The 27,986-nt window shown below is 43.3% G+C and overlaps 1 protein-coding gene and 1 long non-coding RNA gene across 8 annotated transcripts in view; one reads left to right on the top strand and one right to left on the bottom strand.

The window, feature by feature from the left end:
* The window catches only part of LOC140453536 (transcription factor HIVEP3-like), a 412,504-nt gene that overhangs the window by 148,949 nt on the left and 235,569 nt on the right, over nucleotides 1-27,986 (top strand). For 2 of the 7 annotated variants that reach the window (XM_072548298.1, XM_072548295.1), the window contains exons 3-4: nucleotides 136-228; nucleotides 14,792-14,901. The exons of 3 other annotated variants lie outside the window; for them this stretch is intronic. The gene's annotated coding sequence lies outside the window, so the exon portion shown is untranslated. The remainder of the gene's footprint in view (nucleotides 1-135; nucleotides 229-14,791; nucleotides 14,902-27,986) is intronic. 2 more of the 7 variants (XM_072548297.1, XM_072548296.1) reach the window with 1 other exon arrangement.
* Nucleotides 3-26,279, bottom strand: LOC140453538 (uncharacterized). The gene is made up of 3 exons (XR_011952424.1): nucleotides 26,092-26,279; nucleotides 22,072-22,181; nucleotides 3-1,145 (listed from the first exon to the last, which is right to left on the bottom strand). It is a non-coding gene; the product is annotated as an uncharacterized lncRNA (long non-coding RNA).

The following is a 27,986-nucleotide window of genomic DNA, read 5'->3' as shown; positions in this document are numbered from 1 at the left end:
GGCAAAGACATAGTTAGTCATTTGTTACAGGTCCTGCTAGAAGCATTTTCCCATTTCCATTGTTCAATATTGATAGCAGAATCAGGCAAATTATTGACAAATGCAAACTATTTAATCTTTTTTGTGTCTCTGCAGGTCAAGTAATGATACTGGATTAGAGATGTCATCAAATCCGCAGAGTGTAAAATAAGAGAATGGATGTGTTCTAATATCAGCAAAAACCAAAAGGTAAATATCTTTTGGTTTGGCAATTCACTATCCAAGCTGTGAAATTCTCTCTCTAAGCTTCTCCACTCCTAAACATCTCTCTCTAGATGGTTACAGCTGTCATTCTATGATGTTGGCCCTGTTACTTCTTAAATATGTTGTAGTTTGTCTAATCTGGGCACAGCCCATTGCTGGATGTATGGTCAATTGTTATCATGTGGCTCTAGTCCATCACAAAGTAGTTGTGCCTCTTGACTTTTACCATGTTTTGCACGCACAATCAGATTTGTACACATGGTAACTAAAGTAGCCAGAATTTGTTTCTGAAGCCCACTTTAAAAGTGGGTTCTCTTGGCTTCTCTGACGAACATTGAGGGTGACTCCATGATGGAGATTGGAGCTGATCAATGAGCTATTCCTGCAGAAGGGAATCCTGATTAGATCTGGGTAATTGTGACTCTGTTGCATGTCAAACATTTTTTTAATTAGAACTTTATATGTACATTTATTGTTACACTTCAATTTCCTTTCATATCCTGCAGATGGCCTTTTTTTTTATTTTTGTGTCTTCAAATGAACTTTAGATGGTAGCCATGCAGCCCAGTTGCCTGATTATGAATCTGGGTTTCCTGGAAGTGGATAGCATTTTCAGAAAAAACTCTGTTTCACTTCAGGGTATCTTGAGATAAAAGTGCTCAGCACAAAGGAAGGCTTCTGCAGACCTGTTACAGTAATGAGCCAGAGTGTGGTTTTTAGTTTAATATCAACTGATGTGCTATCCCACATGAATATTGGATGTTGTATAGTTGCCCAGGGTGCAGATAAGAAGCCTGAGAGATGGCCTGACAGCAGAGAGTTAGTACGTCCCACGGACCAGGCTGCAAAAGGCTGACTTCATTGGGTCTTTGCACTGGCAGCCATTCTTCTCTCTCTTTGTGCTGTTAAAGGAAACAGAGAAACAACTATCATTGCAATTTGGAAAGATAGAGGCAGTATAATCTTTTATATTAGATTCTCTACAGTGTGGAAACAGGCCCTTCAGCCCAACAAGCCCACACCTCCCCTCCGAAGAGAAACCCACCCAAACCCATTCCCCTACCCTATGTTTACCCCTGACTAATGCACCTAACACTGTGGGCAATTTAGCATGGCCAATTCACCTGACCTGTATATCTTTGGATTGTGGGAGGAAACCGGAGCACTCGAAGGAAACCCACACAGATACAGGGAGAATGTGCACACTCCACAAAGACAGGCGGGAATCGAACCCAGGACCCTGGTGCTATGAGGCAGCAGTGCTAACCACTGAGCCACCATGCCACCCATTTCCAAATTACTTTTGTTTGTTGAAGGGAGGTGAGTGTCACTAGCTAGGCCAGTGTTTGTTTCCCATCCCTAATAGCTCTGGTGAAAGTGGTATTGAGCTGATATCTTGAATAGCTGTTTGGCTTGGACATCCCCAGAACTGTTAAGAAGTGAGTTCCAGGATTTTGACTCGGCAACAGTGAAGGAATGGTGTTATAGTTGTAAGTCAAGACGGTGTGTGGTTTCCAGGAGAACTTGTAGACGGTGATGCTGCTGTCCTTTTCGTTCCAGGTGGTAGATGTCAGGAGAGATTGGAAGGTGCAGTCACAGAGGCCATATTGAGATGTTACAGCGCATCTTGTAAATGGTACACATGGCTACCACTGAATGTTGATGGTGGAGGGAGTGAATGTTTGTGATGTGGTGCCAATCAAATTGGCTGCCTGGATGGTGTCAAGATTCTTGAGTGTTGTTGGAGTTACACTTATCCAGGCAAGTGGACAATATTCCATCACACTCCTGACCTGTGCCTTGTAGATGGTGAACAGACTTTGGGAAGAATCACCATTTGAAGGTATATTTGATAATCATAAAACTTTAATGATGTGGGATCATACTTGATTTTTTTCTACATTAACAACTGTGATTACTCAAAATACTTAATTGAAATTCTGAAGTGATGAAAGGCAAAGTCTTTCTGTTCTTTATATCATTGGCTGTTTAGAAGGTGGCTCCATTCACCCTTACGTTGGTGTGTCATTTTAGAATAACATAGTTCATGCAGCATGGGATATTTTCCAGAGTAATACAGCTCATGTGTTATGAGTGATTGCATTTCATAAAATCAATTTAGGTTAAATTTCCTGTCTATTGTTGTAGGCAAAAATGATAAAGGTGCAAATCTAGAGTCCTTTATATATCGAAGGATGCTTGTAAGTGGTACTGCTGACCTCGTACTGCTTTCTACAGGAATGAGGTTGGGGTATAACTATCCCAGGGTAATGCTACCTTAGGAAAATTCTGCCTCAGAGGATTGCTGCCCCAGGATAATGCAGCGTTGGGTAATTCTGAATCAGCGAAATTCTCCCCGAGGGTAATTCTGTCCCAGAGTGATACTGCCTCACAGTACGTCTGCTGGGGATACTGATGCCCTGGGGTACTGCTGTCTCACTACAGTTACATACAGACAAAACAAAATATTAATATTGTGAGTGGAGGGATAAGTAATTACTGGGGAAGCATTTAAATAGCACTAGTCCTCAGGATTGAGTGGTTGCTTTTGTTTCCCAAATCATTTCATTCTAACATTTGAACCAAATAGAAATGTCAAGATGCTTAGGCGAGGACTTTCAGAAAAAGGTTCAAGGCCTACTTGAGTACTTAAGTTAAACAGCTTTAAAAGAAAATAAAAGTAATGTTTGCATTTATGTAGCATCATAATCATTGAATGGTTTGAAAAATGTTTGTCATTATTCATGATTTTTCAGTACCTCTTCCTACCGACCCCCTCGACAATAGACAATAGACAATGGACAATAGATGCAGGAGTAGGCCATTCAGCCCTTCGAGCCTGCACCGCCATTCAATATGATCATGGCTGATCATTCCCAATCAGTATCCAGTTCCAGCCTTATCTCCATAACCCTTGACTCCACTATCTTTAAGAGCTCTATCCAATTCTTTCTTAAATGAATCCAGAGACTGGGCCTCCACTGCCCTCTGGGGCAGAGCATTCCACACAGCCACCACTCTCTGGGTGAAGTAGTTTCTCCTCATCTCTGTCCTAAATGGTCTACCCCGTATTTTTAAGTTGTGTCCTCTGGTTCGGCACTCCCCCATCAACGGAAATATGTTCCCTCCTGCCAGAGTGTCCAATCCTTTCATAATCCTATACGTTTCAATCAGATCCCCTCTCAGTCTTCTAAACTCAAGGGTATACAAGCCCAGTCGCTTCAGTCTTTCCGTGTAAGGCAATCCTGCCATTCTAGGAATTGACCTCGTGAACCTACGCTGCACTCCCTCATGACCCCACCCCCCTATAACCAAACCATCATCTCCCAGACCATACAGAACCTCATCACCTCAGAAGATCTCCCACCCACAGCTTCCAACCTCATAGTCCAGGAACCCCGCACTGCCCGGTTCTACCTCCTTCCCAAGATCCACAAGCCTGACCACCCTGGCCAACCCATTGTCTCAGCATGCTCCTGCCCCACTGAACTTATTTCTACCTACCTCGACACTGTCCTATTCCTCCTAGTCCAGGAACTCCCCACATAGATTCGAGACACCACCCACACCCTCCACCTCCTCCAAGACTTCCGTTTTCCCGGCCCCCAACGCCTCATCTTCATCATGGATATCCAATCCCTCTATACCTCCATCCACCATGACCGGGCCTCCAAGCCCTCCGTTTCTTCCTCTCCCGACATCTCCAACAGTACCCTTTCACCGACACTCTAATTCGTTTGGCCGAACTGGCCCTCACCCTTAACAATTTCTCCTTTGAATCCTCCCACTTCCTCCAGACCAAAGGGGTAGCCATGGGCACATGTATGGGCCCCAGCTATGCCTGTCTCTTTGTTGGCTACATAGAACAGTTGATCTTCCGTAATTACACCGGCACCACTCCCCACCTCTTCCTCCGCTACATTGATGACTGCATTGGCGCCACCTCGAGCTCCCGCGAGGAGGTTGAACAATTCATCAACTTCACCAACACATTCCACCCTGACCTTAAATTTACCTGGACCATTTCTGACACCTCCCTCCCCTTCCTGGACCCCTCCATCTCCATTAATGACGACCGATTTGACACTGATATTTTTTACAAACCCACCTCTTCCCACCCTACCTCCTGCAAAAATGCCATCCTGTATTCCCAATTCCTCTGCCTCCGCCGTATCTGCTCCCAGGAGGACCAGTTCCACCACAGAACACACCAGATGGCTTCCTTCTTTAGAGACCGCAATTTCCCTTCCCACGTGGTTAAAGATGCCCTCCAACGCATCTCATCCACATCCCGCACCTCCGCCCTCAGACCCCACCCCTCTAACTGTAACAAGGACTGATGTTGCAGCTGTACAGGACTTTGGTTAGGCCACAGTTGGAGTACTGTGTGCAGTTCTGGTCGCCTTACTTTAGGAAAGATGTGGAAGCTTTGGAGAGGGTGCAGAGAAGATTTACCAGGATGTTGCCTGGAATGGAGAATAGGTCGTACGAGGATAGGTTGAGAGTTCTCGGCCTTTTCTCGTTGGAACGGCGAAGGATGAGGGGTGACTTGATACAGGTTTATAAGATGATCAGAGGACTAGATAGCGTAGACAGTCAGAAACTTTTTCCCCGGGTACAACAGAGTGTTACAAGGGGACATAAATTTAAGGTGAAGGGTGGAAGGTATAGGGGAGATGTCAGGGGTGGGTTCTTTACCCAGAGAGTGGTGGGGGCATGGAATGCGCTGCCCATGGAAGTGGTAGAGTCAGAATCATTGGCGACCTTTAAGCGGCATTTGGATAGGTACATGGATGGGTGCTTAATCTAGATTAGAAGTTCGGCACAACATCATGGGCCGAAGGGCCTGTTCTGTGCTGTATTGTTCTATGTTCTATGTTCTAAGGACAGAACGCCCCTGGTGCTCACCTTCCACCCTACCAACCTTCGCATAAACCAAATCATCCGCCGACATTTCTGCCACCTCCAAACAGACCGCACCACCAGGGATATATTTCCCTCCCCACCCCTTTCCGCCTTCCGCAAAGACCGTTCCCTCCGTGACTACCTGGTCAGGTCCACACCCCCCTACAACCCACCCTCCCATCCTGGCACCTTCCCCTGCCACCGCAGGAATTTCAAAACCAGCACCCAGACCTCCTCCCTCACCTCCATCCAAGGCCCTAAAAGAGCCTTCCACATCCATCAACGTTTTACCTGCACATCCACCAATATCATTTATTATATCTGTTGCTCCCGATGCAGTCTCCTCTACATTGGGGAGACTGGGCGCCTCCTAGTAGAGCGCTTTAGGGAACATCTCCGGGACACCCGCACCAATCAACCACACCGCCCTGTGGCCCAACATTTCAACTCCCCCTCCCACTCTGCCGAGGACATGGAGGTCCAGGGCCTCCTTCACCACCGCTCCCTCAGACGCCTGGAGGAAGAACGCCTCATCTTCCGCCTCGGAACACTTCAACCCCAGGGCATCAATGTGGACTTCAACAGTTTTCTCATTTTCTCTGCCCCCACCTCACCCCAGTTCCAAACTTCCAGCTCAGCACTGTCCCCATGACTTGTCCTACCTGCCTATCTTCTTTTCCACCTATCCACTTCACCCTCCCCCCACCCCTGACCTATCACTTTCATCCCCTCCCCTATTGTACTCTATGCTACTTTCTCCCCTCCCCCCCCCCCTCACTTATTTCTCCACCCTTCAGGATCTATTCCTGATGAAGGACTTTTGCCCGAAACGTCGATTTTCCTGCTCCTCGGATGTTGTCTGAACTGCTGTGCTCTTCCAGCACCACTCTAATCCAGAATCTGGTTTCCAGCATCTGTAGTCATTGTTTTTACCTAACAAGCAGTAATGAGGCCAATGGCCTGTTTCTGGTGGTATTGGCTGAAGAGAGGTCTGTTGATCAGGATGCAAGTAAAATTCCTTCAGACATTGCAAACTGTTCAGTGAAACTTGCTGCTAGCACTAAATGAAGTGCATCCTACGCACAGGTTGTAGAGCTTTGTAGCTTGGGCTCAATAACTACAATAAGCTAAGAATCTCAGAATTCTACTGTGAATGTGCAGTTGTATTTTCATGCAAGCATCTCGGGTGAATCATCACTGACCCACTTATCCTTATGTGTAGCAAGCTCTCCATAACAATGAAATAACCTGCCCACAGAACAAATAAATTTCTCTCACTTTGTTGCTAGGTGCTGTAAATGCTTTGTCTTATTCCCAGTTCCCTTACCTGAATTGAATAAAGAAGACTCTGTGCAAGAAAACGTACATGTGGGGGCAACATTATTGGCACTAAGTGTGCGTGGGAGGAGAGATGCTGAAATTTATGAATAGCCAGCTGCAGCTCCAGTAGAAAATTTTCAATCACTCCATATCTCCATTCATAGCCTGATGCTGTGTTGCTGGAATCATTTCAAATCTCTCCATTGGTACAAAGTGCTTTCATAGTTCCTTTCTTTGACCAATCCAGTGTGACTATTCCCCTGTACCCAGTCCCCACTTTCATGTCCAAATTGCCATACTACCCACTGATCATGCTGCTTTGTTACTGCTTAGTTCCGCACAATATCAGACATGTATCACAGGGCTGAGGTGGGGGCTGCTGTTGAATGAAGATGATTAAGGGGTGACCTGATAGAATTCTTTAGAATTCAGAAGTGGTGCAATAAGGAATGATAGAGTAGTCTAGTGCTGAAGGAGGTCATTTGGTCCCATTGAATCTATGCCAGACCTTTTGAAGTGCAATCCCACTCCTCTGCCTTTGCCTTCATTACTTGAGATCTTATTCTGCAAGTATTTATGACGAAGATTGTTCCATCTATGGGGGATATTCAAACTAGAGGCTGTAAATACAAGTTAATCATTAATACATCTTGGAATTCAGGGGAGAGTTTTCTAACTCAGAGTGATTAGGATGAGGAACTCGCTACAGAAAGCATTTGAGGCAAAAAGCACAGATATATTTAGGTGGAAGAAAAAAGAATGGAAGGATTCGCAATTCGGATGAGTGTCGGGAGGTGAGGAGGAGGTGCAGTATGGAGCATAAAATCTAGCAGAGAGCTGTTGAGCCCAATGGCTTGTTCCTCTGCTATACATTCATTGTATTAAAATTATTAATATGGTTACTGGATCAGCTGGATTGGAAAGCTGTGTCATGGTATGATAGCACAAAGTGGTGGGCCAGGGAATCTCTGATAGCACTCTGTCAGGATATCTGTATCATACTCTGCTTTGTGTCCTCTTCAGAGGGCAGAGTTCAGAGTGCAAAAGCGAGTTCCACTGTTTTATGGTAACAAAGAATGGGACAAATATGAGAAAGGTACAAAGTGGTCCTGATCAGTGTTCTGCCAAGAATTTGAGAGAGCTGTGGAAATCTGGCCAAAGTCCAACAATGCCCTGCAGCCTGAGACAGCAAAATCACGAGTTTACTGTTGCTGCAGTCTGCAGTGTGGCAACAGCTGAGGGGTGACAACGCTTGTCAACTCTGGCTGTGGGTATTCCTGAAGTTTTATCTCATGACCTCAGCCACCTCCACCCACCCCCATCCCCCCACTCCAATCAACTTATAACTGCATCTGTGCTTGTGCTGAACTCAGACCATGTTTCTTCACAAGCCTCTCCTGTCCCCAGATTGTAGCTTTCTCTCACTCGCTGTTATCATGCTATTCTTAACATTTTTATTTCTTTTCCTGCGATTACATCTAAAGAAACCAGTCATGGATAGGTTAAAAGAAAACACAGAAAGTAGCAGGACAGGATCTTTGTTGGTTCCAACAGTGATAGATTCAGTAGTTGGGATCACTTTTGCCCTCTAAGTTTTGGATTCAGGTCCCACTCCGGGGATGGAGTACAGGGGTATCTGTGATGTTGGATGCTGCCTGAACTGCTGTGCTCTTCCAGCACCACTAATCCAGTACAGGGGTATCTAGGCTGACACTCCACTGCAGTACAGAGGGAATGCCTCAGTGTGGGGGATCTGGATTTTGCATGAGACATTAAACTGAGAGCCCAGCTGCCTACTCTGCTAGATGTATGAGAGTAGGTGAGTTATCCCCAATGTCCTGACTAATAGTCAACCCTCCAATATCACAGAGTCAGATTATCTGGTCATTATCATGTTGCTGTTTGTGGGAACTTGCAAATTGGCTGCTGAGTACCTACATTGTAACAGTCACTACACATCAATATAGTTTATTGACTGTAAAATGCTTTAGAGTATCCTGAAATCATGAAATGTAAGTCTGAAATACAATTCTTTCTTTTTTTCTGAGGGCTGTTGTAATCACATACTCGTTGCATTTTGTAATTTGTGTTGCCATTTATTTAACTCCAATTGAAGGTAAACATGGGCCCCTGAAATGAGACAATCATATACTTACGGAGCACTTTATCATTTCATTGAAGCATCTCAGAGTGTTTCATATCCACGAATTACATATTTTGAAACACACTGCATCTTTTGCAAGCCATGAAAACTACCATTCTCAGCCTACAGCATCCTAAACAAACTTTTTGAGATTTTTAACAAAAACAGAAATTGCTGGTGAAAATCAGCAGGCCTGGCAGCATCTGCAGCAAGAAGGTAGAGTTAACATTTAGATTACTTATAGTATGGAAACAGGTCCTTCGGCCCACCAGGTCCATACTGACCCACTCCCCACACCTAACACTACGGGCAATTTAGCATGGCCAATTCATCTAACCTGCACATTTTTGGACTGTGGGAGGAAACCAGAGCACCCGGAGGAAACCCACGCAGACACAGGGAGAATGTGCAAACTCCACACAGACAGTCTGAGGCAGGAATTGAATCCTGTTCACTGGCGCTGTGAGGCAGCAGTGCTAACCACTGTACCACCGTGCCACCCAATTCAGATCCAATGACCCTTCTTCAGCAGTTCTGAGTTTCTCCAACACTTTCTGTTTTTAATTTGCGATCTTCAGCAACCACAGTTCTTTATTTTAATTTCACCTAGTTTTTTATTTGTGTTGATGGTTTGTAGTTTGAGGGGAATGTGTTCACCCAGTGGCAAAATGCCATTCAGCCCCCTTACCTGGGCTAACTCTTTGAAAATGCTATTCAGTTAGTCCAGCTGTTTTATTTGATCACCATGACCTTATTTTGATTTTTCAGTACACATCCAATTGCTTTTGAAAGTTGCTCTTCAGTCTGGTGCCATGACCTTTTCAAGCTGCATAAGTCAGATCATAGCCACCCAGTGAGTAAAAAACAGTTCTGCTCACCCTGGTTCATTTGCTCATTGTGTTAAATCTGCGTCCTCCAGCTGTCAATCCCTTTGCCACAGCCACACAGTTCCTCATTCTTATTTCTAACAAAACCATACAACATTTTGAAGCCATTGATTAATCATCTCTGTTCCTGATATTTCAAGGCCTTGCTGATCAGGGTGCCAAGTGAAAATGGAGGTATCATTTTAGGTTTAGATTTTAAATTTATTGTTATATGTACTCAAGTACAAGTACAGAAAAGTACATAATATTGCCATAAATGGTGCCATCTTAGATGCCAAGGCACCTCGGTATAAAAGAAAACTTAGGTACAAAGTAGTAAGAGAAATGTGAGTCAAATATTTAAGCATTATTTCATAGATCATCGAAAAGTAAAGAAATAGGTACTAGTTTACATTAAGGTCTTTCATAGTTTAAACTAGGAGAATAAAAGAATAAGTTAAATACTCAAATCTTTGATGAGTCCTCTGCCGATCTCGCTCTCTGGGGAGACCTCAGCTGTCTGGTCTTGACACCCCCATCACCGATACCGTCGCTGTTGCTGAAACTAGTGTCTTTCTGATCTCCCACGGTGCGTCAGGAACATGATCGGGCAAGATCCACTCACACGCCTAACTGAGACACCGCCACAAGCCATCGAAAGACAATGCCAAGAGATCAGGCCGAGACACACCGAGAAAGTAGGCTGAAAGATCAGCCTGAGAGACCAGGCCGAGACCCACCAAGATACCAGGCCAAGAGTTCAGGCCGAGACACACTGAGAAAACAGGCTAAGAGACCAGGCCAAGACCCACCGAGAGACCAGGTCGAGACCCACCAAGAGACAAGGCCAAAAGATCAAACCGAGAAACACCAAGAACGTAGGCTGAGAGATCAGCCTGAGAGACCAGGCCGACACCCACCAAGCGACAAGGCCAAAAGATCAGGCCGAAACACACCAAGAAAGCAGGCTGAGATATCAGCCTGAGAGACCAGGCCGAGACCCACCGAGAGACCAAGCCAAGACACACTGAGAAAACAGGCTGAGAAATCAGCCTGAGAGACGAGGCCAAGACCCACCGAGAGATCAGGCCAAGAGATCAGGCTGAGACACACCTAGAAAGCAGGCTGAGAGATCAGTCTGAGAGACCAGATAAGACCCTCCGAGAGACCAGGCCAAGAGATCAGGCTAAGACACACTGAGAAAACAGGCTGAGAGATCAGGCTGAGAGACCAGGCCGAGACCCACTGAGAGACCAGGCCGAGACCCACCAAGAGACAAGACCAAAAGATCAAACCGAGAAACACCAAGAACGTAGACTGAGAGATCAGCCTGAGAGACCAGGCCAACACCCACCAAGCGACAAGGCCAAAAGATCAGGCCAAGACACACCTAGAAAGCAGGCTGAGAGATCAGTCTGAGAGACCAGATCAAGACCCTCCGAGAGACCAGGCCAAGAGATCAGGCTAAGACACAATGAGAAAACAGGCTGAGAGATCAGGCTGAGAGACCAGGCCAAGACCCACCGAGAGACCAGGCCGAGACCCACCAAGAGACAAGGCCAAAAGATCAGGCTGAGAAACACCAAGAACATAGGCTGAGAGATCAGCCTGAGAGACCAGGCCGACACCCACCAAGCGACAAGGCCAAAAGATCAGGCCGAGACACACCAAGAGACAAGGCTGAGACACACCGAGAAAGCACGCTGAGAGATCAGTCTGAACGACCAGGCTTGAGACCCACCATGAGACCAGACTGAGATCCACCAAGAGACCATACCGAGACACACTGAGAAACCAGGCCAAGGTCTGCCATGGAGGAAGTGACCACCAAAGAGGGGGGAGAAAGAGAAAGGGAAAAAAGAGAAGGAAATGAGAAATAACAGGAGTGGAGGCTCTCTGGTTGGAGTGTCCTATTCCGCTGTCACCCTGACCGTATTTAGACCCACTCAGTCATACTGTGCTTCATTCCCAACTTCATTAGGTTAGTGTGAAGGGTTCTCTTTCTCAACCTCTCCCTTCGCCTGAGGCCAGGTGACCTTCAGGTTAAACCACCACCAGTCATCTGTCTCTAATGACAGAGCAGACCTTGGTCTGGTAAAGCAACGGTGACTTTAACTTACATTAGTTGATAATAAAAAAAAGCATTCAAACAAAACTTTAAGAAGTACGCAAACAATTTCACTTGCTAATTTGCTGGTAACAGTGGCCTGGAGATGAATCATTCATTTCTGGATTGCCAAAGACAGGCCCAGAAGATAATCTCCATCTCTGCTTGTGGGGAGGGACTGTGAAACCTGTGAGAATACTGGACTCCTAACCACATGTGACTCTGCAGTCCCTGTTTCAATTATCACTTGTGATAACATTTTTAATGCCATGTTTAATTTTGATTGCTTTTGATAATTTAAAAAAATGTTTTTCAAACTGTGGCCATCTCAGAGGATTTATATTAGACTTGGGGATATATACAAACCATATAAACATGTCTTCACTCATCTAGAGAAAACACTTGTCTTTACATAGCCACTTTCAGGAATGTGGCATGTCCCAAAGTGCTTCACAGCCAATGAGATATGTTTGAAATACACACTTGGGTAATGGTATTGTGACAGCCAAGTGGTCCCCAACAAAACCCACAAACATTGATATGATAATGACCAGAGTTTTTTGTGAGATTGGTTGGAGAATAAATATTAGCCAGGACACAGGGAAGAGATCACCTGCACAATACTATATAGATTACAATATATACAATAGGTAGGAACACGTATATGGAGATTTGCAATGATATTGCATATGGTGAAATTGTTTATATCAAAAGTGTTCTAACACCATAATGTAAAAGGCCAAGTGTGACAGGAATTGTTTCTGAGAAACAATATGAGAGACAAGATGACTCAGTTTAAATATAAGAGGTAGAGCTCTTGCATTGCAGTTGTAGTGCCCCTAGCTCTGGCCCATAAGGCAAGTTCCACCGGCTCCACAGTTGTGTCTTAACACGTCTGAAGAGGTTGATTAAAAGCAAGAGGTTGGAGAAAGTGAGGACTGTAGCTGCTGGAGATGAGAGTCGAAGAGAGTGTGGTGCTGGAATAGCACAGCCGGTCAGGCAGCAGTTCCCTGACCAGCTGCACTTTTCCAGTGCCACACTCTTCACCTAAAAGTAAGAAGCCTCAACTTAAGACTGAGATGAGACATTTTTGTTTCTGAGGGTCATTAGTAGTAATTCCCTTCCCCAGAGAACAACGGAACCGGGGCTATTGATCATTTTTAAGAACGATTTCAAGAACACTGGGTTGGCAGAGGAGTCACAGGCTGCAATTAGATCAGATCAGTCATAATTTCATCAAATGATGGACCAAGCTTAAAGGGCCAGATGGTTTATTCCTGCTCCTAATTCATTTATTTGTATGTAGGAGGCAAGTGACACTTGTAGGAACTATCAGTTTCACTCAAGACTTATGTTATATTAAGAAGAGAAATGTATGCTTTAAAAAAAAGTTCAAGTTGCAACCACACCTTGGCTTTATCAGATCATAGAATAGAATTATAGAGCACTTACGGTGCAGGAAGCAGGTCATTCAGCATATTGAGTCCACATTGACCCTCTGAAGAACATTCCACCAAGACCCACCCCTCTACCTTATCCCTGCAACCCTGCATCCATCTTTGGACTGTGGGAGTAAACTAGAGTACCCAGAGGAAACCCACGTAGATACAAGGAGAACATGCAAACTCCACACAGACAGTCACCCGAGGCTGGAATCACATGTGCTAATCACTGAGCCACCGTGCCACCCAGATCAGTTGTACAAACTTGCCAATGTACTTTTTCAGTGTGTTAATTGTTGTGTGCAGGGTGGGTGTGATTTCATTTGCACGAATTTCTGTTCTGCACGATGTGATCCAGCTGGTCGGTGGGGAGGTCATTACACTCGGAGATGATGATCAGCAGCTTGGAGATTCCCAACACTTTTGACTCCCGATTAACTTTAGCTGGCAGACAACAAGAAGTTAGCACTTTTAGCAAATTAAAAATGTCCCAAGGCACTTTCACAGCAGCATGATAAAACAGATGGTGACACCAAGCCATCTAAGGAGATATTTGGTTTGATGACCAAAAGCTTGGTTAAAGAGGTAGATTTTCAGTTGGGGACAGTTGGTGCTGTGAATTCCCCCTCAACTACATTGCTCCCGACTCTTCTGCCCCCATTAGAATTACAAGCACTGCCCTGGAATCCTCAGAAATTGTAAATTGATGATCAGGACACTGCAACCTGGAGAAAAATCATAAGACTGCTTTATTTTGAAAAGAAAGTATCTGTTTAATTTGTGAGCAATGCTGCGACAAACTGAAATATTTCACTGAGAAAGTGCACATCTAATTCCATTAATTTTACCTAAATCTAACCTGATTTCAAAGACAACACAAGCGGGAAGTTATTGCTAAAATCTCCAAAGAATGTTGGGATTTCTTAATGTATGCACATTCCTGCCAGCTAAAACCACTGAGGTTTTACAACATCTGTTTTCCATTTAGATATAATGTATATATTTTAAAACCAAGATATAATTATGGGATTGTGAAAAAGCCAGAAAGCTGTTTACTTGAACAAAGACTTTGTGAGTTCTAGGAAAACTGATAACTTAATTTGTGTTCCTCATTGTTGGTGAAACTGGAATATCACCATCAAAACCACTCTGAATAAAAAGGAATTAACAAAAACAACCTGATTAAATTTAATAACTCTTTTGGGTTTCTCTTTTTTCTTTCTTCAATTCCTCACTCTTGCTCTCAAAGTCATTGACTCCTGACCCTCCTGGTTACTCCTCGCTCACTCTAGTGACTCCTCACACTCACTTGTGGTTGTCTCACTCTCCATTGTTGATTCACCATTCACTATCACCCTCAGGAACTTGCCATTCACTCACATGTGTGTTGCCTTGCACCTGATGACTCCTCACTCATTCTTGGTAACTCCTTACACATTCTCATTTCTCCCCACTCACTTTCACACACAACTGGTCTGATTTTTGGCATAACAACAAAGATTACTGAAATAAAAATATTCTTAAGATTTGTCCTGATATCTTTTAAATACTGTGCCTCAGTAGGTTGTCCCATACATAACATGTAATTACTTAACCAGACATCCTTTGGCAATCCTGGAGTAGATGCTAATGCCCAACAAGTCACATATAGTTGGTTTCATATTGCAAGGCCACAGTGAACTGGATCACCACTCCATTTAAATGCATTCCACTTCTGGTCCTTGCAGTTAGCAGTGACAGCAAACATACATTCTTGTGGTTTCAGCTGGACGTGAGCTCTGGTTCAACTGTGAAAGGTCAAGACGCAAATCCACGGCGCCACTCAGTCCCCATGAATCTGTTCTATCTTTAAGACCATCAAAGTGCCACTTTAAAGTAAGTGTCCATTCCCTAGCTTCATTCTGGTCAGTAGTTGCTGTTTATTCTGCAGGTTATAGTTAACGTACTGAACACTAGCTTCTTAGTAACCCAGCTGGTCATGGCATAAGGGTTGAGTAGCTGAGTCTGTGAATACACATCTGGCTCAGTCCCTGATCGCATGCCATGTGGACAATAGCAGGATTGTATTTGGCCTCAATCCACACTGGACTGAAGCCTTTTGGCTGAATTTGAATGTAGATGGCAACAGAATAAGGTTTAATTTGTTTATACATTTAAAGAAAAAGCACATGCATTTGTTGTGATGCCTTTCATATCCCAAAGCATCTTTCAGTCAAGGAAGTAGCATGGAAGGGTATTCACTTTTCTATTGTAGGAAACATAGCAACTCAATTGTGCACAGCCAGACTTCACAAGTAGCAATAGGTAGTGCCCAGATCATCCCTCTATTGTTATTTGGTGCTGTACACCATAATAAAGGAGCTTGGGTTTAAATCGAAGTTCCATTCTCAATTTTCCATTCAATTATGGAGCAAGAGGAAGACAGTCAGCCCCTCAAACCTGCTCCACTATTCAGCTGATCTGATTACTCCACCTTCCCAGCTACCCTCAATATCCTTTTGCTTCCTTCTGAAAAAACTCTGTCTTCAACATATTCAAGGTGTTGAGGAAAAGAGTTACAAAGATTCACAGCCCTCTGAGAGAAAGAAAATTCTCCTGATCTCGATCATAGATTCATACAGCATCGAAACAGGTCCTTCAGCCCAATATGCCTATATCAACATGCCAACACCAATCGCACTTATCAGCGCTTGGTTCATAGCATTACTTTGTTCCTGTCTTAATTGGGCTTCCCTTATTTTAAAGCAGTGACCGCTCCAATGACTGACTCCAGGTCAGTGGTAGATAATAATTGAATAGCAGTTAATTGCTGTAGAATTTGACCATTATACAGAAGAATCACACCATGTGACCACTGGAAGCACTGAAACCGTGATTATTTGCTGTCAAAACTATGTTGCAGTTCAGTTTCATGTTGTTGAGTTATCTGGGGTGGAATTTCCCAACCTCCCATGTTGAATATCTCTCAGGAAAGTTCCATTGTTCGGGTTTTACAAGTAAAATACCGACAGGCGAAAAACAATTCATGATGCATTTTCAAACAATAATGTAAATTAGAGGAAATAAACAACTACAAAAGAAGAATTGCTGCAAAGATTTATTTTTAAAAAGGTTGCTGAAAGTAATCTAAGCGAGGAAATACATAAATAGGTAGGAACAAAAATGTGATTCATGGTGAACAGTAAGATTTCATTTCTGCACCTTTGTAATTTCCTTCACTCTCACAAGATTTGGCAATCTCTATGCTTCTCTCGCACTGCAATCTGACCCAGTCTGAGTTGTATTCACTCTGCCCCATCTCTCCATTAAGATGCAAAGCCCTTCCAAAATCTACAAGGCACAATCTAAGAGTGTGATGGAATACACTCCACTGGCCTGGATGGGTGAGGCTTCTTCAGCAATACTCCATAAGCTTGACACCATCCTGGACAATGGTGGCCCACTTGTTTGGCACCACATTTACAAGCACCTACTCCCTCCACCACTGATGCTCAGTGAGTGCTATCCACAAGATGCATTGCAGAAATTCAGTAGGTCCCTCAGGCAGCTCCTTGCAAATGCATAATCACTATTCTCTAGAAGAACCAGGACAGCAGACAAATGAAAAAAACACCACCGGCAAGTTCTCCTCCAAGTCACTCAGTATTCAGAAATGGAAATCTATCACCATTTCTTCCCTGTTGCTGGGTCAAAATCCTGGAACTCTTTCCCTTCCAGCATTGTGGGTCTGCCTACAGCACCCTGCATGGACTGCAGAGGTTCAAGAAGGCAACTCGCCATCACTTTCTCAAAAGCAACTAGGGATGGACAATAAATGCTGGCCCAGCCAGCGAGCCCAAGTTCCCATGAATCAATTTTAAAAACAGATGCCTCTTAAAACCAATATTTTGCTTACTTGTCATAATATTTCCTGATGTGGTTTGGTGTTACAATGTATTTGATGATTGGACCCATGAGGAACCTTGAGACATTTTGTTAAGGGTGTTATATAAATCTAAGTTGTTGTTGTTGTTGTTGGGAATTTTCTTGAAATGCATTGAACTGAGATAAAAACAGAAATTGCTTTCAAAACTCAGCAGGCCTAGCAGAATCTGTGGAGGGAAAGCAGAATTCAGGTCCAATGACCCTTCTTCATAGCTGGGAAAAGCTTGGAATATACGCTAAAGAAGGGGTGGGTGGGGAGGGGAAAGGAGTAAATGCTGGATGGAAAGAAAATAAAGCCAGGCTGACTTTTACCTGTTCCTTTGCCCACCTGTTTGTCTCTCTCCCTGGGCTCCATCGCCACTTCTCGTTTATTGCTGCCACCTCCCCGTTATCCCTTCTGTATCATATATTCCAATTTTTCTCCCAGCTACAATCAATTCTAAACAAGGGACACTGGATCCGAAATGTTAACTCTTTTTTCTCTCCACAGATGCAACCAGACCTGTTGAGTTTTTGCAGCAATTTCCCACTTTATTCCCAATTTCCAGCATCCACAGTTCTTCAGTTTTTCAAGTTGAGATATGTATGCTGACTAAAGCACTTAAAGTCAGTCATAGAGTCGTACAGAACGGAAACAGACCCTTTGGTCCAACCAGTCCATGCTGAACATAATCCCAAACTAAACTATTCCCAGCTGCCTACTTCTGGCCCATATCTTTTCAAAGTGTCCCTGTTCATGTATTTATCCAAATGTCTTTTAAATGTTGTAATTGCACCCTCATCGACTGCTTTCTCGGGACACTCATTCCACACATAAACCACCATCAATGTAAAAACATTGCCCTTCATGTCTTTATTAAATCTCTCCTCTCACCTTAAAATTGCGCCCCCTCATCTTGGAATTCCCCATCCTCAGGAAAAGTCAACTACTGTATTGTCCTTGCTCTGAATATTGATGATTAGATTAGATTACTTACAGTGTGGAAACAGACCCTTCGGCCCAACAAGTTCACATCGACCCTCCGAAGAGCAACCCACCCAGACCCATTCCCCTATACTTGCCCCTTCACCTAATACTATGGGCAATTTAGCATGGCCAATTCACCTAACCGGCATATCTTTGGACTGTGGGAGGAAACCATAGCACCTGGAGGAAACCCACGCAGACAAAGGGAGAATGTGCAAACTCCACACAGACAGTTGCCCAAGGCGGGAATTGAACCCAGGTCTCTGGCGCTGTGAGGCAGCAGTACTAACCACTGTGCCACCGTGCCGTCCACATGGTTTAAGAACTGCGCATAATTCCTCCCCTAAGGTGCGTGAGGCATGTCACAAATTTCAATGATTTGCCTGATTGTACCATTTTGTCATGGACATTGAGAAACCTAAATTAAGGGTCATGTCTACAGCAAGAGTAAGACAGATTGAGCAGAAGGTGATTTGAAGCGAAGAGTTGTGTTTTGGTGATTCAGACTCCAGAAGTCCTCAAAGCTAAACTGGGCTATCTAGGCCAAGCTGTATCCATCCTCTCCCTTCAGGTCATTGACCTGAATGGATTATGCACCAGAACTGAAGGAGTTCAACTGAGATGACCTAACTGCATGTACTAGGCTTGCAATCCCTTGTGTTGCACACTTAAGGGTGAGCTACATGAGGTGTTTGAGATGACTGAAGGATTTGTCAGGATTCATGGAGAAAAACTACTTCTTCTGATAGGGAAAGGTGTACCCTTCAACTGAGAGCCAGGCTGTTCAGGGGTGATGTCGCAAAACACTTGCTGTCACAAGGTCTAGCAGAAATCTGGAGCTGACTTCCTCAAAATGCTATTGCAGAAGGGAGTCAACTGAAAATTCCAAATCTGAGATTGTTTTTAGATATTGGTTAGGGAGTCAGTAGGTGGATGTGGTTACATTGCAGATCAGTCATGATCTAACTGAATAAAGGGACAGGACCAAGGGTCTGAATGTCTACTCCAGTTCCAACAGTCATACCGCAAGGGAAATCCCCTGAAGATCATATATCATTGAAAATGAACCTGTTAGCTGATTTCCTGTCTTTCTACTGATATTAGTATGAACTACTCAGGGATGACAGAGAAACATCTTCTCCATCTTACTAATTACAAGGGCAGAATTAGAAGTTTCCATTTCTGTGGGACTGCCTTGTTATCTGATGGTATATCAAGCCAGTTTACAATCTCAAGGAGAAAGTGAGGACTGCAGATGCTGGAGATCAGAGTTGAAGAGTATGGCGCTGGAAAAGCACAGCCAGTCAGGCAGCATCTGAGGAACAGGAGAATCCACAATTTGAGCCTCATTTCTGATGAAGGGCTTATGCTCAAAACGTTGATGCTCCTGCACCTCAGATGCTTCCTGACCCGCTGTGCTTTTCCAACACCACACTCTCTTCGGCAGTTTACAATCTGACAGTTATGGGATTATTGAGGTGCAATTTTCATGGGTGTAAATGAGTCAGATCTAGTGGGCTTTCCCTCAGCTCTGAAAAAGTTTTTGAAACCATTTCACAGGAACAATTCTATGATCTACACACTATTAAGAAAATGAGAAGCAATAAGTTTAAAGCCTTGTGCCAGAGAGGCTTGTCCTATCCATGCCATTCATATTCAGTTTTCATCTCTGTGATGACCAACGTGAGTAGGATTTGTTGCCTGTTACTCAGTATTTTCCTTATCCACATCTTTGTACTTGTAGACTTGACTATTCCAATGGCCTCCTGACCAGCCTACCATTTTGTACTGTCTGCAGACTATAGGATATAGAAACAGATGTTGGCCATTCAGCCCATTGGATTTACTCTGTCATTCATTGAGATCATGGCTGATCTGATAATTCTCAAGTCCATTTTCCTGCCTTTTCCCCATAACCTTTGATTCCTTACTGATTACATATGTCTATCTCAGCCTTGAATATACTTAACAATCTATTGTCTACAGTCCTTTGCAATGAAGAATTTAATTTGTTCACTACAGTCTGAGGGAAGAAATTCCTCCTTTTCCTCTGTCTTAAATGGGTGGCCCCTTACTCTGAGATTATGCTCTGTGGTCCTAGACTCTAACACAAGGGGAAACAATCCTTCCATATTTTCTGCCTGTAAACTTGAGCTAATCTAAAACTGTTAATACGTCACCTCTGTGCTTGTTAACTCATAATTGCTTCTGGTTTGACAATATCAATTGTTTTCTGACACTAGTTTTCAAATCCTGTCATGCACCTGTCCCTCTCCTTTTCTGAGGTCTCCTCCAGTTCCATAATCCTGCACTTCTTCATTTCTGACCTTCTGCCCACAACTCTAATCTCCATCATTCCAGCACTGGTGGTCATACCTTCAGCTGCCTCGGCCCTAAGAGTTAGAATTCCCTCCCCAGTCCTCTCTGCTTCTTTTGCCTCCCTCTCAATCACTCAGATACTCTTTCGATCTTACTACTTTCACAAACTTTTTAATCACCTGTCCTACTTGTGTAGCTCAGTGTGAAATTTTGTTCATTAAGATTCCTGCGAATGCTAAAGTGTAATTAGCTGTTGTTATTTTGTAATACGGTTTAGTTTAAAAAATACCATCGATTGTAGGCTTGGTTGTGAGGTACTAACTTCCTTTTGCAATTCAGGGTTAATAGAGAAACACCGAGTACTCCAGTCTTAGACAGTAAAAGCTCCCTGCTGCCAAAATGCACATGAATGTGAGGTTGTTGTTTCTGAATTACTAAGTAATGCCACTCCAGTCTGAGTGCAGTATATATTTCCATTCTGACCCTGGAATTTAACGTAAATATAAAACAGTTGTATTGATTTCCATGATCTTGTGGTGAGAACAAGCTGCAGAAATGAAATAATTAAGTTGAAAGTTTTGAAAGTTCACATGCCTGTTTTTCTGGGAACTTTGTCACAGTTGTTTTGTAAACGATGCTTTTCCTGGTGTGAATGATATTACATTTATTGCCCATTGCCAGCTACCCTGATAAAAGTGCAGTGGGAGCTGGCTTCCATGCTGTCTGACTCTACGGCTGTGTTGACTCACTACTTTTGCTGATGGTTCTTCCTTGATAGGTTAGGTAGGGGGCTTCAGGATATTGTCCCAGTAGGAGTCAGAATAAGCTCATTATCATGGATGCTAATTCTATTTCCATGACATTATGGCACTTCTCCTTCTTGTTATTAGAAGTCACATGGTTGCATGGGGCATCAATCAGGTTGTGCACACTGCAGTCGTGATATACTGCTGAGAATCATAGAATCCCTACGGTGTGGAAGCAGGCCATTCAGCCCATTGAGTCTACACCCCCCCTTCCAAAGAACAGCCCGTTCGGATCCACCTCATACCCTGTCGCTGTAACCCTGCAAATCCCTATGGCTAATCCACCGAGCCTGCACAAGCCTGGACACCCCGGGGCAATTTAGCATGGCCAATCCACCTAACTTGCACATGTTTGGACTGTGGGATGAAAACAGAGCACCCAGAGGAAACTCATGCAGAAACTGGGAGAATGTGCAAACCTCACACGGACAGGCCCCCGAGGCTGAAATAATATAACTGGGTCCCCAGTTATAACTGTGAGGCAGCAGTGCTAACCACTGAGCTGCATACCGCCAAAAAGGGAGGGTGTGGATATAGAGTCCTGTGGTGAGACCACTAATCAAATGAGCAATTCTGTTCTAATAGTGTTGCAGCTACAAGTGAGTGGTGTTCTCTCACATTCCTGCCTTGAGTGGAGCACCTTTGTACATTAGGTTCACGGCTGTGGCTGGGCAGAAACTGGGGTGTCATGTGTTATAGTTGGAGGCAAATTGTTTGTTCTGGCTTCTGAGGTATGGCTGGTCTGGGGTAAAGGGTTCCGGACTCCTCTAAATGAAACTCCAGTTGTGTGGTCTGGTGGTTGGGTTAATATCCTGCAGTAATATTTGCAGAAGAACGAGAAGTTCTGCTGATGTCCTGCCTCAAAAGCTTCAAATACAGATTAATTACTCATTCAGCTCATTGCCGTTGCACAATGACCAAACAGCGGTTGCATAATATAATTAATTCTGTGTTGAATGCTTTAAGATATATGATAGGCTTTCATCTTTTACAATACCTACCGGTCTATTGCCCAACCAAAAAACGTACCTTTATTTTGAACAAAGCTCTGAAAAAGGTTGAACCCCAAGTGTTGTCTGAAGTGATTTGATGTTAACCTTGGCTGTTTTTCCTTTAAATTGCAGCCCAACAAAAGAAACCTGTACGAAGAGAAGAATTTTGTTTACTTTTGAAACATGTTGGTTTATCCTGTGCAAAATGAACTTTGCTCCAATGGTTATTCAACCTGTGGTCTGGTATTTAAACCAGGAAAATCCCTTTCGTCTCACTGTCACTCTCAATAAATGGGAAGAACTCAATGACGGAACAAGTTCATTTTCCCTAACAGCACATAACCTCAAAGCAGTTGACCTGAGGATGACAGCAGTCCATCCAGACTCTCCTGTCATGTGCAATTAGGTTTGCAACACGCAGTCCCACCTCACCAACACCCCACTCCCCCAACAGACTCAGACTAAGAGCTCAATCATTCACTAATCTTCAATACCAGTGAAGTTGACACCTTAATGCAACAGTTTTATTAGTCTGTCAAACACTCCTCACAGAGCATTTAATCTTCTTGATCTATTCTCCCTAAACATTGTGCCCTTTCTAATTTCCTCCATCCCTGTAATTACCTCCTCACATTCTTCCCTTTCAACTGTTTGGACAGTCAACTCTTCCATTGCTTTGTCATCCCCATTTCCTATGCAGAACACTTGAACGTTTATGGAAAGTGCAGCAATCATACATCACCTATAAGTATATCCTCTTTCTTCCTTATCTACTCATTTGGCTTAAATTTATTAAAAATGGCTATTAAATTCATAGTTCTAATGGGTTAACAAATAAAAGATTATTTTTCAGAACACAGGAGCAAAAGGAATCTATTCATCCCCTGAATTATGTTCTACTGTTCAATGAGATTGTATCTGATGTGATTCATAATTCCATTCCATCTAATCTAGCTCCATACCCTTTCATAATTACTTCTAATCTATCTGCTTGGATCCTCCAGATGAGGTGGGGCTTGTACCTGGACCTTCTGGTTGAGAGGTAGGGACACTGCCACTGCATCACAAGTCCGTCCTGTATCCTTTTATATTTGTCCAGCTATCCAGCCAATTCAAGTTTGAAGTGATTAATAAAGCTATCATACCAAAGGATATTAGTCCCTATTCCATTCAATCGCCCCCATTGTCTCCTGGCCCTCTACAGAAATGGGATAAGATAAAGCTCGGCTCTTGTAGTCATTTTATTCTTGCAATGGACCACCTTGTCTGGGTGGATGGAGACATTTTAAATAGCAGTGACCTTCTGGCTGGAAGTTACTAATTTCAGAAGTATTTAAAAAAAATCTAGGGATGTGAGTGTCACTAGGTCAGAACTTATTGCCCATTTCCCTAATCACATTGGCGAAGGTGGTGATAAATTGCTGACTTGAACTCTGCAGTCTCTGAGGTGTAGGGAAGTCCACAGTGCTGTTAGGTAGGTCATTCCAGGATTTTGACCAAGTGACAGTGAAGGATGGCCACATCGCTCTGCAGGATTAAAATCACAGCCATCCCTCGCAGAGTATCTGTTAATACACAGGAAGAATAGATACTTGAGCAGTGGTACCTCGGACAGCTGCTGTCAATGATCCGTGGCATTGCTTGGTGCCTTCAGAAGGTAAGGGAAAAGTAGGACAAGCTAAAACAAGTTATGTGCCATTAACACTGGGAGATCTGACAACTAAGCTCGTTCTGTCCATGTATTAGCTTCACCCGGTCATTGAAGAATAGACAGCGACTAAGCTATTAAGCGTGTCTCCTGGGAAGGGAGGGCATAGGAATGTGTGCTGCATGCTTAATTGCACATGACATGAAAACAAGCCTGCATCGCTCACGTCTCTGCCTGAACTGCATTGAGGTCACGGCCTCTTGCTGGAGGGGGTGGGGGGGAGGCGCGGGTTGGAAAATTGGCAAGTTTTGTCCTGCCCGCTAAAACATTGAACAGTTCCTGCTCATTGAATTCCCATTCATTGAGAGAAACGAAGAGACAAATAAAAAGGGGGATACCTGGCTCGAGACCATCACACAGACGTAATCAGCTGGAAAGGTCCCTGCATGGGAAAATCCTTGTGCTTGAGAGCTGCCAAAAGACACGTCATTAAGAGGGATTCGTTGTGTTGTAAATCAGGTTGTCAGGCAGGCATAGTGTATGCATATGTGTATAGGGTTCCTGACCTAAATGTTTTCCTTATACTACTGCACTGGACAGCCGTCAGAAATGCTGGCTGCTTTAACCCTTTCAGTGCTTTCCATGTCTTTTTTGTAAAAGGGCGTAATTTTATTTGACTGAAATATTCTGTCAAAACAGCAGGAAGATGAATCAGGCTGGTATTTTTTTCTACTGCTGATTTCCCAAGCTCTGAAATTCCCTCCCTAAATTTCTCTGTCTTTCCCCCTCCTTTAAGATGCTGCTTATAACCAACCCCTTTGGCTACTTGGCCTGATAGCTCTTTACGTGGCTCCATGTCAAATTTGATTCAATAAATCTTCTGAAATGGGATGTGTTATGAGCTTAAAACCATTCTGTAAATGCAAGTTGTTGTAAGTAATACAGCATCTTCAGGTGTGGGACAAGTGCAAACATCTTGACCAGCCTATAGGTTATAAAGACCATATTTCTTATAAATGCATTTATTTTCAGGATGTGGACAAAATTGGCAAAGGTTGGATTTATTGCCCAATCCAATTGCCATTGAGCATATGGAACTATGTCAATCTGTACGTGAAGGTACTGAGTGGAAATTCAGAATTTTGACTCTACAAAGCCATATACATTACTAGCTTTGAATTATTTTGAACAGTTGCTATTTCTGAACTATTGCTAGGTCAAAATCCTAGAATGCCTGTTGTGGGTGTTCCCACATGAGATATAGACTGCAGTAGTTCAAGACAGCAGTTCACCACCACCTTCCCATGCGTAGTTAGGGATGCTGGCCCAGTTAGTGGTGGCAAGAAAAATGTCTTGCTACACATGTGTAAGAACAGCTTCCTTATATGAAAACTTACAAATTAAATATCAGTGAACATTCTCACTTTTGATGAGCCAGTAGCTTATTGATGATTCAGTTGAGATGATTGGGCATAGGACACAGCGAGAAGGAACTCCTGCACTGATGTCTTTGTTCTGAAATGATTGACCTCCAGCAACCAGAATCATCTTCCTTTATACTTACTGTGACTCAACCGAGGAATGGTTTCTCCCTAATCCCTAATGACTTAATCATTGGTGGTACTTCTTGGTTTGTCATTGTTATAATGATAAGTTCCTTCACTCTATTCATAGCTGAAAATAAGCCAATAGGGTTGGATTTGTCCTGCATTTTATGGACAAGATGTATGTGGGCATTTTTCCCAACTATCTGTTTAAAGCCAGTTTTGCACAATGCTCCCAACCATTTCTTAATATCATGCGTTGGGAGTGAATCAGATTGACTCAAGATTGTTGTCTATTATGGTTTGTCCACTGAGCATTTCACGCTGAGCATAATTATAAATTATGTCTTATGCTGGGTTCTTTCTTTGTTGAAGATGGGAATGTTCAAGGAACCTCCTCTTGCTCCCAATATTTACTTTGTTCACGGAGAAGATTTATGGGGAACGAAGGTTACGGAGGAAATTTCAGAGTTTACAATTTAGGCAACTGAAAACATTGCCATTTTTTAGTAGAGTAATGAAAATCAGGGATGTGCAAGAAGCCAGAATAACACTGAGAAAATGAGCTTAGTTATGGCCAACAGCTTAGAGACCAGGGCTTAATTAAATGTTTTCTTTCAAAACTGTGTGGCCTAGTTATGATTACGAGAGGGAATATGTTGCCCCATGTATACAGGGTGGATCAAAGACAAAGTGAGAGTATTGTGCAGCAATGAATGTGAGTGGCAGTAGTCAGGTCTGTAGCTACATGGCTGAACAGAATAAATTCCTTCCTATCTGTCCAATGGTTAGAAATTGTAGTACTGTTGCTTTCTCTTGCCGTGTTTTACAGCATACCAAATGATTTATACTTAAAATTACTTACCAAGGTGTGATCTTGATTAATGTGCAAGAAATGACTCCTATCTTTGATGTACGCAAGGCATGTGCTCCTCCATCTATGTCATGTTTGACGTTCTGCTGAGTGCTCTGTCACCACACAGTGCATGATGCACAGTTAGCGATTTGTGTCGCCTTTTGAATTGTGCTGTTCTCTGCTGAAATATTCATTTTCTCTAAGACTGTCATTGGTGATAATGATCTCTTTGGTTCCTCACACCCTCCACTTTTTTCATTATGCTGCAAAGTGAACTTTACCATGCAGGGGTGGGTTGTGCCTTTTGTAAAAATTCTTGCCCTTTTGTCTAGCTTCTTGCTAGCTTCCACTGCCCGACTGAAATAATGAAGCTACTGTGAAGGGAGCCACAAAGCTGCAATTCATTCCAGGGGTTCTCGTTACATCATAACCCGCCAGCTCACATTGAGGGGCTCTTTCTCCACATCAGCAAATAGGTAGGGTGAGATTCCTGTCTTTGACCCCATTCACATAAGTGGTTTCTATGTTGATTGTGCTGTGCGCTGACCAAAAGGATTAATCTTTGGGGAATTCACTCCTGATACAGGCAGACTAGGAGTGTGGATCAACATATGAACTGTAGGAGTGAAGGAATTTCCATTTGTGCCATGCCTTTCATAACCTCAGGATATCCCAAAACATTTTAAGGTCAATGAAGTAGTTTTGAAGACACAGAATTGTTCCAGCACAAAAGGACCCCATCCGGCCCATCGTGGCTATACCAGCTCTCTGACTAAATAACTCACTTACGTTTTGTTCTCCTGCCTTCTGCTTGTAAGGTTCCACATTCTTCCATTCCAGTTAATAACCTAAATCACTTGTGAGTGTCTCAGTCAAACCTGCCTTCACTACACGCTCAGTGTATTGCAGATTTAACCCCACCCAGAGAAAGTTCTGCTTCTTTAACTGATTGTTTTAAATCTGTGACCTGTCATTCTCAATCCTTTCATGAGCAAGGTGTTTCTCCTGATTTACTTTGTCCAGACCCCTCATGATTTTGAATACCTTGTTCAAATGTCCACTCAGCCTTCTTCTCGCCAAGAAAACAGTACTAGCCTTTCAAATCTCTTTGTTACCGATGTTCCTCATTCCTGGACCAATTCTCATGGGTCTTTTTTCACCCTTTACTTCACATCCTTCCTAAAGTGTAGGGCCCAGAATTGAAAGTAGTACTCAATCTGAGTTGGATTGGTGTCCTATAAAAGTTCAACATAACCTCCTTTCTCCAGTACTCTATGTCGCTATTGATACAGCCTAGAATATTGAATCTTTTATTGTCTGTTCTCTCAACTCTGGTCTCACTGCTCAGTTGTGGCTTTTTTTTTATATTGTCTTTGCATGTTCACTATATCAACATCAATCAACTCACCTTTCTTTGCATTAAACTTCATCTGCCACCTCTCTGTCCATCCCACTAATTTCTCAATGTTCTTTTGAAGTTCTCACAATTCACAATGCTTCAAAGTTTTGCATCATCCCCAAACTTTGAAATTTGAATCTCTTCATCAAGGACAGGCCATTAATGTATTAATATATATCGGGAAAAAGCAATGATCCCAATACTGACCATTGGTGGGCTCCACTACAAACATTCTGCTAGCCAAAACACATCCATTCATGAATGCTCTGTGTTTACTGTCACTCTTGCTAATTCCATATCCACATTGCTACTGCCCCTTTTATTCCCTGAGCTAGAACTTTGTTTAGAACTCTGCTGTATGACACTGTAACTAATACCTTATGAAAGTCTATATACAGCACCATAAGCATCCTGTTTTCATCAGTTCTCTGTGTTATCTCTTCAAATTCCAACAAGTTAGTTAAACACAACTTTCCCTTAAGAAATCCATATTTAACTAACCTGC

The sequence above is a fragment of the Chiloscyllium punctatum genome, chromosome 27 (genome assembly GCF_047496795.1).
Source record: "Chiloscyllium punctatum isolate Juve2018m chromosome 27, sChiPun1.3, whole genome shotgun sequence".
Lineage (NCBI taxonomy): Eukaryota > Metazoa > Chordata > Chondrichthyes > Orectolobiformes > Hemiscylliidae > Chiloscyllium > Chiloscyllium punctatum.
Note: the sequence above shows the minus strand (reverse complement) of the source record. Positions and strands in the feature narration are given on the sequence as shown.